This window comes from Lissotriton helveticus, chromosome 1_1 (assembly GCF_964261635.1).
Source record: "Lissotriton helveticus chromosome 1_1, aLisHel1.1, whole genome shotgun sequence".
In the NCBI taxonomy this organism is placed as follows: Eukaryota; Metazoa; Chordata; class Amphibia; order Caudata; family Salamandridae; genus Lissotriton; species Lissotriton helveticus.
This window is the reverse complement of record NC_136057.1, coordinates 1,665,716,936-1,665,731,851: the sequence shown is the minus strand read 5'-3', so window position 1 is coordinate 1,665,731,851 and position 14,916 is coordinate 1,665,716,936. Positions and strand designations below refer to the sequence as shown.

The 14,916-nt window shown below is 46.1% G+C and overlaps 1 protein-coding gene across 1 annotated transcript in view; it reads right to left on the bottom strand.

Moving 5' to 3' along the window:
- Window positions 1–14,916, bottom strand: part of DIP2B (DIP2 acetate--CoA ligase B (putative)) — an 805,292-nt gene that overhangs the window by 485,107 nt on the left and 305,269 nt on the right. The gene's annotated exons all lie outside the window — the stretch shown is intronic.

Genomic DNA, 14,916 nt, shown 5'->3' with positions numbered 1-14,916 from the left:
AAGTAGGCCCAACCCCCTGCAGCACAAACCCTTTGGCTGCCAGTTTGCAGTACCGCATTATGGATCAGGGAAGGGCATTGTCTGCAGTTACGGCAAACTTTTTGTCCATATGTTAATGCTGTTCAAACTTGTATTTAGGGTTCATTAACTGAAAACCTATATTATTAGAGTGAGCGCTCTAAGTAAATGTTGTAAGCTCTGACTGCACTTCTACAGTTGTTCCAGTATGTGTACACACGTTTTCAAAGTTTAGAAATATGAGGCTATGTATAATACTCCCAGAATGCTCCCTGATTTGATGCAAATATTTGCAGAAGCTTGAAAGCAAGATTGAGGATTCTTTGCTTTCAAAATACAATGTTAATAAAAAAATGAAAGCAGGAAGAAAAAAAATTCACTAAACTACCGGTAAACATTTCAGGTACCAATTCTTTGCAGCATCATTTAGTAACATGTGTTGGTGCATGCTATTATTCCAAAAAAGTGTCATCATTGATAATCAGTGTAACCAGTTTCAATAAGATTATGTGAAACAAAAATAAACCAGCATTGGCAAAGCCAGTCGGTCTGAAATTGGTGGTCAGCTTTTCAGTTTTGTCAATGTGTGAATTGGTTTGGCATGTTTATGTGAAACCTTATTGATGTGGGAGCTGCCGGGCTCTCACCATTATAACAAACACTGGCAAAAGCTAAAACAGTTTTTTGTCTCAGAAAGCACAAACTGCCACAGTATTTACTGGCACTGAACAAAACTACTTTGTGTGCCGATATGCTCCTTGTGAAAGAGCAGAATGCTGGCACTCACAGTGAAGCCAGCCGATACATAGAGAGAGAGCAATAGAATGTTAATAAACGCAAAGGGCTATGGTCAACGCTATACCAAATTGGGGGGTCCAATTATTAAAGAAAGTCTCAAAAGTGCACTCATGGTATATGTCCTTGCATTAAGTGCAGCTATACAGCCTCCGTGAAATCCAATGAATTTACAGAAGTAGGACAAGAAATAGTACTCCTAGCAAATATTTGTGAACTGCATTTTAGCATGAGCAAATATGCATGTGTAGATTTGCTCGTGCGAAAATCAGAGTGTTTGCAAGTTCACTTTACCACTAAACCACTTTTTTCCCAAATTTTTAAAAAGGTTTACCTGCCATTGTCAGGAGTAAATTTCCAACATTATGATTAGAGAAGAGTTGTTGAAAACCCTTAAAACATACAAGTTAGTAGGTTTGCACAGACTCGAAGGGCATTCTAACCCTGAAACTATTGCTTACCGTTACCTACAGCCCCAGTATGTAGATCTGCGGAACGTGGCAACATAAGGGGATTGCAAGTATTCAAACACTACTATGGTATAAGCCCTGGCTTACTCAGAGACACTATATCAGAGCCTCTATATAATGAGATTCCTGCCATAATTTGTTGCCACACTACATGGCACCAAAGGGACAAGTGGATTTTGTTACAGAACAAGTAGATTTATGAAGTAACCTGCCTCATGGACAAGTAGATATTTTATTAAATTCCACACCCCTGCCCCATACGACAGCATTACTTAAGGTGTTAAGAAATGGCGCCCAAACCTCAGGGAGTGATAAGTATAGGTCCCCAGAAATGCCGTCTAAGCATGGTGCCTTTTCTTTTTTTAGTAATTTTAGGGTCTGTCCTGTTTCCTCGAGGCTAAATGTTAGATGCTCTCTTCTTGACTCTTCCACTGCCTTATCTTCAGGGCGAGAGGCAGTCTCCGCGACTGTACACATTAGTGGCTGCATCAGTCCCTGTTGAGCTCCTTAAATCCGTCTACCCAAATCTCCGGCTGGATTGCTGAGTCCAAGGAACTCACTGTTGTCGAGGTAATAACAACCAGCTTCCAAAATAGTTTGATGTTTCTGTCCTGAAGAGCATCTGTTAAGAGTATCCACTGCCCGGCCTCCCAGTCCCTTTTAGCTTCCCTTAGTGTTGTTTAGTATATCCCCCTTTCTTCTCTTGTCTCAATGCAGTTCCCTTTTTTTAGTGTAATTAGAAGTCTGTCTTTGGCAATCCAACAGGATTTTGGGTACCATCTACGGGGTTTTATTGGTTTGCTTCCCTCCTGCATGTCTTCTTTGAACAAGGTCCTCAATTGTTCCATCAGATAAGAATGTAGGGTCACAAAATTTGTCTTAGGAAAATTGCAGCATTCATCTATCATAGGGGTGATTCCCTCTAAAAAACAAAATGTACATTTGGGCCTGGACTTTGTTGTCTTTTGCCAGTGCAGACCAATTAACACTTCTCATATTGATTGTTATCACAAGCTTGTTGTGGAATATGCTACTTACCAGTATGCATCGGTTCTTGGCATGTAGGGCTGCTGACATTCATATCTGTGCATAGATCGCCGCCTAGTGTTGGGTCCGGATGATTGCACTTTGTTGTCTTGGAAGAGTCTTCGAAGTATCACGAGATAGGTGACTCCTCCCCTAGACTACAGTGCGCATGGGCATCTTCTCCATCCTCAGATTGTTTTTCGCCATTGTGGCAGAGATGGAGATAGGAAAGTAAGAGATGGCCATGCCAAAGATAATGCTGCAGCGGCGACAGGCACCGGGGAGGAGGGTGGGCGATATAAATGTCAGCAGCCCTACATGCCAAGAACAGATGCATACTGGTAAGTAGCATATTCCGTTCGAGGCATGTGGGCTGCTGAATTCATATCTGTGCATAGACTGTATAGCAGTATCTCCTATAGCAGTGGCTACCTGTGCCAGCTGCAGCAGTTTGAAAAAGAGTTATGAGGACAGCCTGGCCTACAGCAGCTTGCTGTTTTGCTTGCACGTCTACACAGTAGTGTTTTGTGAAAGTGTGTATGGTGGTCCATGTGGCTGCCTTACAGATGTCTTCAAGAGGAATATTTCCTAGGAAAGCCATGGATGCCCCCATTTTCCTTGTAGAGTGTACTCTTGGGGGGACGGTTAAAGTGCGTTTTGCCTTTTGATAACATATTTGAATGCATTTAACTATCCATCTGGCTATTCCTGACTTTGAAATAGGATTTCCTTTGTGTTGTGGTGCAAAAGCAACAAATAGTTGTTTTGTCTTCCTAAATGATTTAGTTCTGTCTATGTAATAAAGTAGGGCTCTTTTCACATCTAATGTGTGTAGGGCTCTCTCAGCTACTGACTGTGTATTTTGAAAGAATACTGGCAGTTCTATTGATTGGTTGGTAAGGAAATTGGATACAACCTTAGGCATGAACTTAGGGTTGGTTCTAAGAACCACCCTGTTGGCATGTACTTGCATGAAAGGTTCTTGGATTGTTAATGCTTGTAATTCGCTCACTCTTCTGAGTGAGGTAATGGCAACCAAGAATGCAACCTTCCACGTTAAGAATTGTAGTTCGCATGAGTGTAGAGGTTCGAAAGGAGGGCCAATAAGTCTGGTAAGTACTATATTTAGATTCCAGACTGGGGAGGGGGGTATCTTGAAGGGATCACCCTTTTCAAACCCTCCATGAAGGCTTTGATTGCTGGTACTCTAAATAGTGAAAGATGTTGCCTGTTTTGAAGGTATGCTGCTATAGCAGCGAGGTGTAGTCGTATAGAAGAGTATGCTAAGTTACATCTTTGTAGATGCAGCAGGTAACATATAATGTTTTGTATGGAAGCGTCTAATGGGTTGATTTGGTTATTGTTGCAGTAAATAACAAATCTTTTCCATTTAGCTGCATAGCACGCTCGTGTGGTTGGTCGTCTTGCCTCCCTAATGATGTTCATGCAGTCTGGGGGCAAGTTAAGGTATCCGAACTCTAAGACCTCAGGAGCCAGATCGCTAGGTTCATCTGATTGGGATCTGGGTGTCTTATTTCTCCATGGTTCTGAGTTAGAAGATGGGGAGCAAGGCACAGTCTTTGATGAGGAACCACTGAAAGTTCGAGGAACGTTGTGTACCACGGTTGTCTCGCCCATGTGGGAGCAACCAGGATTAGTGTGAGTGAGTGTTGTCACAGTTTGCGTGCCACCAGCAGGATCAGTGGTGCTGGGGGAAAAGCGTACGCAAATCTGCCTGACCAGTTCATCCATATCGCATTGCCAAGTGACAACGGATGTGGGAATCTGGCGGCAAAGTACTGGCATTTGGAGTTTTCTTTTGTGGCAAACAGGTCTATTTCTGGGTGACCCCACTCTTTGAAGAATGGCTGGAGAACTTGGGGGTGAATCTCCCATTCGTGTAGTTGTTGGCTGTGCCTGCTGAGCAGGTCGGCAATCTGATTGTCCTTCCCTGGAAGGTGTTCTGCAAGGAGAAAATTTTTTTTGGGAATGGCCCACTTCCATATGCTTTGTGCCAGATGGGACAGCTGTGGAGAGTGCGTTCCTCCCCGTTTCTGGATGTAGTACATTGCGGTCATATTGTCCGTCCGTTCTCAACACCGTCTTGCTGTACAGGTATTTCTGAAATGCTTTCAGGGCTAGGAATATCGCTAGCAATTCTAGTTGGTTGATATGTAGCCTTTTCTGTTTGGTTGTCCAGAGCCCTTGTACTGTGTATTGAAGGAGATGAGCTCCCCAGCCTGTCAGTGATGCGTCCGCTGTCAGTACTAGTTGTGGAACCGGCTCTTGGAAGAGTCGCCCCTTGGAAAGGGTTTTTGGGTGCCACCACTGCAGAGAGTTGTGAGCGCGACTGTCTACCAACACTAGGTCTTTTAGTTGTCCTCGAGCCTGGTCCCATTGCCGTGCTAGGCATTCTTGTAATGGGCGCATCTGGAGTCTGGCATGGGGGACAATGAATATGCAGGAGGCCATCATGCCTATGAGCTGCATAAAGATTCGAGCTGGCAGAGAGTGTTGTGGCAGGAATTTGCGAATGAGTATCTGCATGCTGGCTATCCTTGCTGAGTTTGGATATGCTTTTGCCACTGAGGTATTTATAGTGGCTCCCAGGTACTGCTGTGCGTGGGATAGTTGCAGATGTGATTTTGGGTAGTTGATGGAAAACCCTAGACTGTGTAGCAACTGAAGTGTTTGAGATGTGTGTGCTGTGCACTGTTGGTACGATTTCGCTTGTATTAGCCAATCGTCCAGATAGGGGGAAACATGGATGTGTTGCCTTCTGAGATGTGCTGCCACTGTCACAAAGCATTTTGTAAACACTCTTGGAGCCGTGGTAACCCCGAAGGGCAAAACCTTAAATTGGTAGTGTTGACCTTCTATTGTGAACCTGAGGTATTTTCTGTGGGCTGGATGGGTATATGAAAATACGCATCCTTGAGGTCCAGGGTTGCTAGGAAATCTCCTTGTTGGAGCAACGGGAGCACTTGCTGTAGTGTGATCATATGGAAGTGTTCCGATAGTATATATTGATTTAGGGGTCTGAGGTCCAATATTGGTCTGAGGGAGCCGTCTTTCTTGGGGATAAGGAAGTATAGGGAGTATACTCCTGTCCCTTGCTGGTGGAAAGGGACTTGCTCTATGGCCCACTTTTCCAGCATGCATTTCACCTCTTGTTGGAGCAGGGTGATGTGTTCCGTGGCATAGGACGATGTCTGGGTGGTATGTTTGGTGGTGTAGAAGTCAGTTCTAGGCAATAACTAAACTGGATAATTTCTCTCACCCACCTGTCCGTGGTAATTGCGTGCCAGACAGGTAGGAACTGTTGGAGTCTGCCTCCGACCGGTGTTATGTGGTCTGGAGGCAGCGTAATGAAGTCACTGTTTTGTGGCAGTGGAGGCTCTGGTGTTATTGCCTCCACGTCCTCTTCCCATATTACTGTTGCCCCTATAACCTCCTCTGTTTGTGTTCTTGTTGAAGGAACCTTGTTTGTTACTTTTGTATGAGGCAGATGTTTGCGAGGTATTTCCTCGTGTAGTGGCCCTGTATGAGGAGCGCCGAAAGGAGCCGCTGTGTTGCTGAAATTGCAATGCCCCCATTGATTTTGCGGTTTCTGTGTCTTTTTTCATTTTATCCAAAATGGTGTCGACAGCAGGGCCAAATAGGAAATCTTGATTGACAGGTTGGTTAAGAATGGTGGATAGCACCTCATTCTTAAAACCGGAAATACGCAGCCATGCATGTCTGCGTAATAAGACTAGTGTTAATTGACCTAGCTGCGGTGTCTGCTGCGTCAAGCGCACATTTGATGGAGGCATTTGTTATAAATGTTCCCTCTTGTATGAGGTCATCAGCTTGTGCTTTCAAGGGCTCAGGCAGGTGTTGCATTAGGCTTTCGAGTTGATCATAATGCGCCCTGTCGTAACGAGCCAGTAGGGCTTGTGTATTAGCAATCCGCCATGAGTTGGAGGCTTGTGCTGCTACCCTTTTTCCTGATGCCTCCAGTATTTTTAACTCTTTATCAAGGGGAGGTGCTTCCCCTGTTTGGGAGTTGGCCCGTTTACGTGCATTAGCCACTACCAGTGAGTCTAGTGGTAACTGTCCCCTGATGTAAGTAGGGTCTGTAGGAGCTGCCCTATACTTCTTTTCTATTCTGGGGTTGATTACCCGTGCCCTGGCTGTATCCTTAAATATGTCCGGTGCATGTTTCAGAACTCCTTTAAACATGGGAAGTGTTCTAACACTTTTTTCTGAAGTGGGGAAGGTGTCACATAAGAAGGCTTCCACAACAGGGTCATTATGCATATCTACATTGTGGAATTGTGCTGCCCTGTCTATCAGTTGATTGAAGACTACGGTGTCATCTGTAGGTGACAGCTTAGTAGGATAAGAGGGTACATCAGGGATGGGGTGGGTGTTGTAAGGGTCTGTTGGCTCTTCCCATGGTTCCTCTTGTGGTTGAGGATCTAGTGGGAAATCATATTGAGGTTGTGGCTCATCCCCCATGTTACCCTCATTGTCCCCATGGTGAGAAGGAGAGTAAGGAATGTAAGGATTAAAGGGTGTAGTAGGCATGATAGGCTGAAAAGGAATGAAGGGTCTAGAGGGAGAAGTCCCAAAGTCCTTTTTCTTTAATGGAATAGGGGAATGTGATCCTGAGTCCAAAGGCCTCTTCTTTCTATGCAGGATGGTAACTTTACCAGTGTCTGGATTGATGTATATTTTAGCTTGGTCGTCTGATGGATCTGGGTGGAAGAGCTCTTCCTCTACAGTCCTGGGTTGAGTGTTAGACTTCTTTGCGTTGGTAACACTTTCTTTTTCGACGACTTTTGGTGTTTTTTTGCTTTTTGTCGGCTCGGGCCCTTGTTCGGGGTCGACGAGTGATTCGGGGTCGACTGGAACTTTCGGGTCGACACGTTTTTTGTGCTCCGTAGGCTTTTTGGGATGAGTGTCCTTTTCCGAGTCAACGTTCTTCTTCGGATCGACTGGTGTCTTCAGAGCACTTATCTTTGGGTCAACAGGTTTTTCCGGCCGTGCTACGGGCTACGGTACGGCACCCTTTTTATTTGCGACCTTTGACGGGTCGATGGATTTTGGACCGGTAGGCTTATTCGGGTCGGCGACCTTCTTCGGTTTGGCGTCCCTAGGCTGCGTGCCCCTGTTCGGTTCGACTACCTCTTTGGGGTCGACGTTTTTTGGCTGAGCGGCCTTCTTGTGGTCGACAGTCTTTTTTGGCTCGATGCTTTTTGGCTGTACGGCCTTCTTCGGTTCGACGCCCTTCGGGTAGACGACCTTTTTTGGCTCTGGAACCTTCTTCGGAACGATGTTAATGGGCCCTGGGGTCTCTGAAGGTTTCGATTCCGGTTTCGGAGCCGAGCCGGATGGTGGGGCTGGCAAAACTTTTTTATGATCTTGGCTAAGGCCTTTTGGCGATGCCTCGACCGGAGCCTTCGGTAACGGGCTTATTGGTGTCGGGGGCAGTGTACTCACGATTTGCCCCGGTGGGATCTCGTCATCGGAGCCTGAGTAGTCCTCAACGGTGACGATCTCTAGGTCCGAGTCTTGAGCGTCCAGTAGTTCCTGGTCATCATCGAAGATGTTGTCCGGTTCCGCTGCCTGTCGCTGCATCTCTTGCCTAGCGGCCCGTTGGATCCGTATGGTTTTCTTCGACCGAAACTGGGCGCAGGCCGGGCAGGTTTCTTCCCTATGATCTGGGGAAAGGCACTTGTTGCATACCGAGTGTTTGTCAGTATGTGGGAACTTGGAGTGGCATTGTGGGCACCTTTTAAAAGGGCTTCTTTCCATCGACGGTCGGCTCACGTGGCGTCGAAAAGGTCCAGCGGCCCGCGTCGACGACCGATGGGAGATGGAAAGCTGGATCGAGTAGAGAGGTACCGAACAAGAACAATACCGTCGAAGTCGAAGGCCTTTAGAAAGTTTTGTTTTCGATTCCGAAGTTGGAGTTTTGGAGTTAGCATCCGAACCCAATGGCGGAAAAAAATCTGAGGATGGAGAAGATGCCCATGCGCACTGTAGTCTAGGGGAGGAGTCACCTATCTCGTGATACTTCGAAGACTCTTCTAAGACAACAAAGTGCAATCATCCGGACCCAACACTATGCGGCGATCTATGCACAGATATGAATTCAGCAGCCCACATGCCTCGAACATACAGTTCTTAGAGCAAGACTATTACATTTAAATGGACAGAGGTCAAAAACAGCACTTGACGCTTGATGATTACTATCAGCTCTTCCTACCACCGTCTTATAGAGACAAGGCCAAAGAGCTTGGCCCGGGAATATGTAATCTAAATGGCTGGTATATACTCCTCTTTTAAAGGTAGGTTGAGTCTGATTTGGTGTTCCTATTCACTAGCCTTAAGCCCAAACTCACAGCCAACTCCTCTAATTGGGCAGCCACTCTAGAAGTTTTCTTACATTCATCCTGACCTACACTAGATGTTACCATGTCTCTGGCTTGACTATAAGGCATCATTCAAACCCATGTGAATCTTGGGAGTTACAGTCCCAGCCATAAATACTTGGGCACCATTGTTTAAATGAGTCAGTGCATCTGCTATAGACTCCACTGTTGCTGATTGAGAAATCTTAAGGACTGTTCTAAGATACATATTCACAAGGGCTAGATATCTTATCCCTGAACGGGAATACCATTTTAATCTCAATAGCCAGAGTGAAAGAATGACTGACTACTTGTCCCTCTTGTATGGTTGAAAAGTCTTGCCGATAGTGTTGGGTATTGGGTCTGCACTAGAACCCCTACCTGAATTCGTGGATGTCTTTCTGAAACCGATGGGTGACTGAAATGCCCTCCTACTTAAGAGATACAAAGGATATTCTGAACAAACTGAGCAATATTACTTTTGACACAGAAACAGATATACTATTGACTCTGGATGCGGAATCACTACACACTAATAATACCCGGGAATCCACTCTGGAAGTGATAGAACTACTAGAACAAATACAATGGAAAGTAAATGAAGCCAGCAGGTTTCATCTTAGACTGCGCCCATTTGCTCCTTACAAGGAATGTGTTCAAATACGAAGGGACATTCTATTTACAGACCCATGGAACTTCCATGGGAAGTACTTGTGCTCCAAGTCTGGCATGTCTGTACGTTCATAACTTTGAAGCACTATACATCTATGATGATGCCAATCCTTACCTGAATCACATCTGGTTGTGGAAAAGGTACATTGACGATGTTCTGATGGTATGGACGGGTATCAGAGAAGAAGCAAATGAGTTTAATTAATGGATTAATAGTCTGAATCCCCACTTGAAGTTTACAATGGAATATAGCGCTACGGAGATGACCTTTTTAGACCTAAGGATTTATCTGGATGGAGGAATCCTGAAAACAGAGGTCTATTACAAACCCACTGATAGGCAGAGCCTCTTTGGCTTCTAAAGCTTCCATGCTAGATCCCTAAGGGTTGGGCTCCTAATCGGACAGTTCCCGAGGTTACCGGATGGAACACTCCCCTTCCCACAGGGAATCAACCTTGTGGCAATTGCGAGGTGTGCCAATACACAAAGAGATGCACTGCAGTTGACTCGAGAATGACAACGCCATAGAAACTTAAAAATCTCACGAATTGTAACTCCAGCGATGTGATTTACGTCATAAAATGTCCGAGCAACCTACTCTACATAGGGATAACAACTAGGAAAGTAAAAACACGTATCACAGAACATTGGAGCACAATATGATGTATGAAAGATAATATCAAACTTACCAAACGCTTTATAGAAAGAAAACACACTGCAGATAACGTAGAATGGTATGTCATAGAAAAACTAGAACATAGTCATACAGATATAAGCACAGTTACCTATATAGTGTCCACAGAGTCCAGTGGAGCCTCAAAGCTAGGCCGAGGTAAAAGTAGATAGCACCTCACTCTCTATTTGTGGTACTGTGGGCGAGCAGTAAGGCTTTATCAGAGGGTAGTAAGCATTTGTAGTACACACTCAATCAGCAAATGATGTCACACACTCAAAGACTGAACTCAGACCAATTTTGTTTGTAGCAAAAATAGTATTGTTATTTTATTTCTAGCACCAGTAAGTGAAATAAATGTTTTGCAAAATATTATGCAGTGTTTACAAGTGAATGCAAGTTCAAAATGCAGTTGTTTTAAATACAGGTAAGTCAAGGTATTGAAATACTGTACAAATTACTTTTTAGTTACTTTTTAGGTTACTTTTTCTACTCAGTGTGATATGCCTAGATATCACACTGGGACATTTCCTAGAGAAAAGGTAAGTAAAACCAGTTTGGGACAATTGTTTTTTTTCAGGTTTCTATACAAAACAACTCCACGCTAAGAACATTTTTCAAAGAAAAACAATCAATGGATTCCTATGGAGAGAAAGGAAGTTATCGGTTACCAGGTAAGTACTCGGTCTTAGGAGTTGAGTTTCTGGGGTTAGAGCAAGGCTTCCCCCAGGGTCAAGGATGCACTCTTGTTACACCCTCAGCGGCAGTAGGGCGGCCGGGTGCAGAGTGCTGAGGCCCTATGTAATCCAGTGGGGGATAGGGGGCCTCCAGTTGTTGGCTGCTAACAAGCAGGCCACTGGGTTGTGGGAGCAAAGCTCCTGGTATTGGGCTCCGGGCAAAGGAGGATCCTGTTTAGCACACAAAGTGCACCCGCAGTGGTGCAGGGGAGGCTGGGTGAAGGGTGCTGTTTTGGCGTCGGGTGCCCTGTTGGTTTCATTGGGGATTCTCCGATTTCAAGAAAGACTGTAGGCTCGGGACAAAGATCTTCTGAAGGTGACCACCTGTTGTAGAGGTAAGTTGGGATGCAGTTACACAGTCGGTTTAGCCACCCAAAGCCCTGGGGCTTCGGGTGCAGGGTAGTCTTTAGGCGTCTGGTTTCTTTTATCAGCTCTGGTCGGGGGAGGGATCCTCCAGAAAGAGGCTGCAGGCTTCGCTGGGAGATTCGCGGAAGGCCAGAGATCACCAGATCTTGGATCAGAATCGCCGGGGAGACCTCCTTGTGGTGTTGGGCCGGGAAACATCCATTACAACACAGTCATTACAACGCAATACCTTTACAACGCGGCTGTTACAAAGTCTTTTACATTGCATGCCATTACAACGCAGCCATTGCAACGCAGCCATTACAATGTATGTCACCATAACGCATGCCCTTACAATGCATGCCACTACAACGCATGCCCTTACAATGCATGCCACTACAACGCATGCCACTTCAACGCATGCCACTTCAACGCATGCCACTTCAACGCATGCCACTTCAACGCATGCCACTTCAACGCATGCCACTTCAACGCATGCCACTTCAACGCATGCCACTTCAACGCATGCCACTTCAACGCATGCCACTTCAACGCATGCCACTTCAACGCATGCCACTTCAACGCATGCCACTTCAACGCATGCCACTTCAACGCATGCCACTTCAACGCATGCCACTTCAACGCATGCCACTTCAACGCATGCCACTTCAACGCATGCCACTTCAACGCATGCCACTTCAACGCATGCCACTTCAACGCATGCCACTTCAACGCATGCCACTTCAACGCATGCCACTTCAACGCATGCCACTTCAACGCATGCCACTTCAACGCATGCCACTTCAACGCATGCCACTTCAACGCATGCCACTTCAACGCATGCCACTTCAACGCATGCCACTTCAACGCATGCCACTTCAACGCATGCCACTTCAACGCATGCCACTTCAACGCATGCCACTTCAACGCATGCCACTTCAACGCATGCCACTTCAACGCATGCCACTTCAACGCATGCCACTTCAACGCATGCCACTTCAACGCATGCCACTTCAACGCATGCCACTTCAACGCATGCCACTTCAACGCATGCCACTTCAACGCATGCCACTTCAACGCATGCCACTTCAACGCATGCCACTTCAACGCATGCCACTTCAACGCATGCCACTTCAACGCATGCCACTTCAACGCATGCCACTTCAACGCATGCCACTTCAACGCATGCCACTTCAACGCATGCCACTTCAACGCATGCCACTTCAACGCATGCCACTTCAACGCATGCCACTTCAACGCATGCCACTTCAACGCATGCCACTTCAACGCATGCCACTTCAACGCATGCCACTTCAACGCATGCCACTTCAACGCATGCCACTTCAACGCATGCCACTTCAACGCATGCCACTTCAACGCATGCCACTTCAACGCATGCCACTTCAACGCATGCCACTTCAACGCATGCCATTACAACGCATTATAAGGTAAGTAATGGGGATTTTTACGTTTTAGGGAGGGTCTGGGTTTTGGGGTTCATGGGAATAGTAATTTCTACCCACACACTATCCAACACTTACCCTACTGTTGCACTCACTGGAGTGGGAATAGTATTTTTTACCCCTACACTATTCAACACTTACTCTACTGTTGCACTCACTGGAGTGGGAATACTAATGTTTACCCTTACACTAAACAAAACTTACCCTACTGTTGCCCAAAAAGTATTCTGCGTTGTAATGGAATGCATTGTAAATGTAGTTTCTAAAAATGCATTGTGATGGCATGCATTGTAAAATCATGCGTAGTAAACGGATGTTGCGATGTGAAAACCACATTGTAAAAGCATGCGTTGTAAATGTTTGCGCTGTAACGTGTACTATTCATTTGGTCACTCTAACTCGGGCTGTTGGCGACGGGTGCAGAGTGGTGCAGACTCACGGATTTGGCTGAAGCCAGAGCCTGTTGGTGAACAAATCCGGTGTTCACAGGAGACAAAGTATTTTCTTTGGAAGGCAGGGCAGGTCCTCTGGGTTCTTGAGGTGGCTGGCTGCAGGACACACCGGAGTTTTGCTTCTTGAGGTTCTAGGTGGAGACAGGCCGGTAGGGCTGCGGCCAAGTCAGTGGGTGTCCTCCTCTTAGCTTCGGCACGGCTGTTGGGTCCTTCTTTTCTTCTTGGTTGTTGCTTGTCTGAAGAGGCAAGGTTCGGGGGTGCCCCTAAATACTAGATTTTGGGGCGTTATAGGTAAGTAAAGGTTGGGACCAATGGGTCCCTTCCTTGGGGTGGGTCCAACCCCTATTATGCCACAATCCAGTGCGAGGGGGGGCATATGTATCACTCTCGTTGGCTGGGTCCCCCCCATCTTCAAGATGGCGGGGACAGAGTTGTGCTTCACCTAGCCTCCCCAACCCAAGGGGTGGGGTTGGCAAAGGTGGGCACACCTCCCTTCGCTTGGTTTTCCCACCAGTTCTTCAGTCCAAAGTGAAGGTCAGAACTGGTGTGGACCAGTTGCTGGAACCAGCAAAAGGTCTGGGGAAGCTCACAAAGGTGGCAAGCCTTTGAAGCTTCCCCTTCGTGGATCCTGCCCATCCTGGGGGAGGAGACTTGGCACCTAGCCCCAGGATGTGCATTGTTTCAGACCCCCGAGGGCAGCAGGCTCTGGACCAAGGGGTCCAGAAACATGTCTGGTGGTGGCAGCTGACGAACAGCCACTCTGCCTCAACACTAGTGTTTGGTAATTGTTCAGGGGGCCTCTCTAAGATGCCCTCTGTGTGCAATTTTCATTAAAACTCACACTGGCATAAATGTGGGTTTAATGTGCTAAGAGGTTTGATACCAAACTTCCCAGTTTTCAGGAAAGTCATTATGGTACTGTGGAGTTCGCAATGACAAACTCCCAGCACCATATACTCTTAATAGCATTACTGCACTTACAATGTCAAGGAATTGGCTCAGACACTGTACGAGTACAGGGTGCATGCACCTGTACCCTCACCACTGGTATGGTGAACCCAGCTAGAGGGGTGACTGATCGATGCCAGGGCAGTGGGTTGTAGGCATGGCACACAGGGATGTGTGCTATGTCAACTCTTCACTTTCTTCTGCACCAAGTACATCAGCAATTCAGCAAAAAGTGAGGGCAACCAAGCAAAAAGAGGGCACTTTTACACATCCAGGGCAGATGAGGTCCAAATCCCATGTCAATACAATAATAGGCGAAGGGCAACCTTAAAATAATTTTTCTTGAATGCCAAATTTGAGTGTAGTGGGACCAATGGAGTGCTGTTTGGGAGAGCAAATAGGTGCCTGATAAACCTATTCTCGGAGTAGGCTAGTGCGCTACAGTTAGCATAGCCCAAAATCTCTGCTCCTTGTAAAGCTGCTCTGAGGTCCTTAATATTATATATCACAATTGCTTGAGCAGCTTTCTTTGAAAAAGTTTTATTCTATGTCTTTAGCACTTGAGACAAATAATGCAATAATGAGCAATCAGCTTTGTGGGCCTCCGTGGACAAGCCATGGCTTGGCGTCAACCTTAGCCCCAAGTAATCAAAGTAGGATACCTGCGTTATTGTGGTTTTTCAACGTTATGTGATGACTACTCAGGACCTAAGCACGTGGTCAAGGATATGACTAAGAAAAGTTAAACTCAGGTCATAAATCTTCTCACTTAAGGTACAAATGCGGTGTTAGTAATACAACAAGTTTGTGCAGCAGATTCACGTGGAAGCTACTTAGCTTTACTATAATATGCGTGATTCATAATTGAATGGAAAAGTTGGCCTCTGAGTTGCAAACTTGGTATGCAGGATTGAGC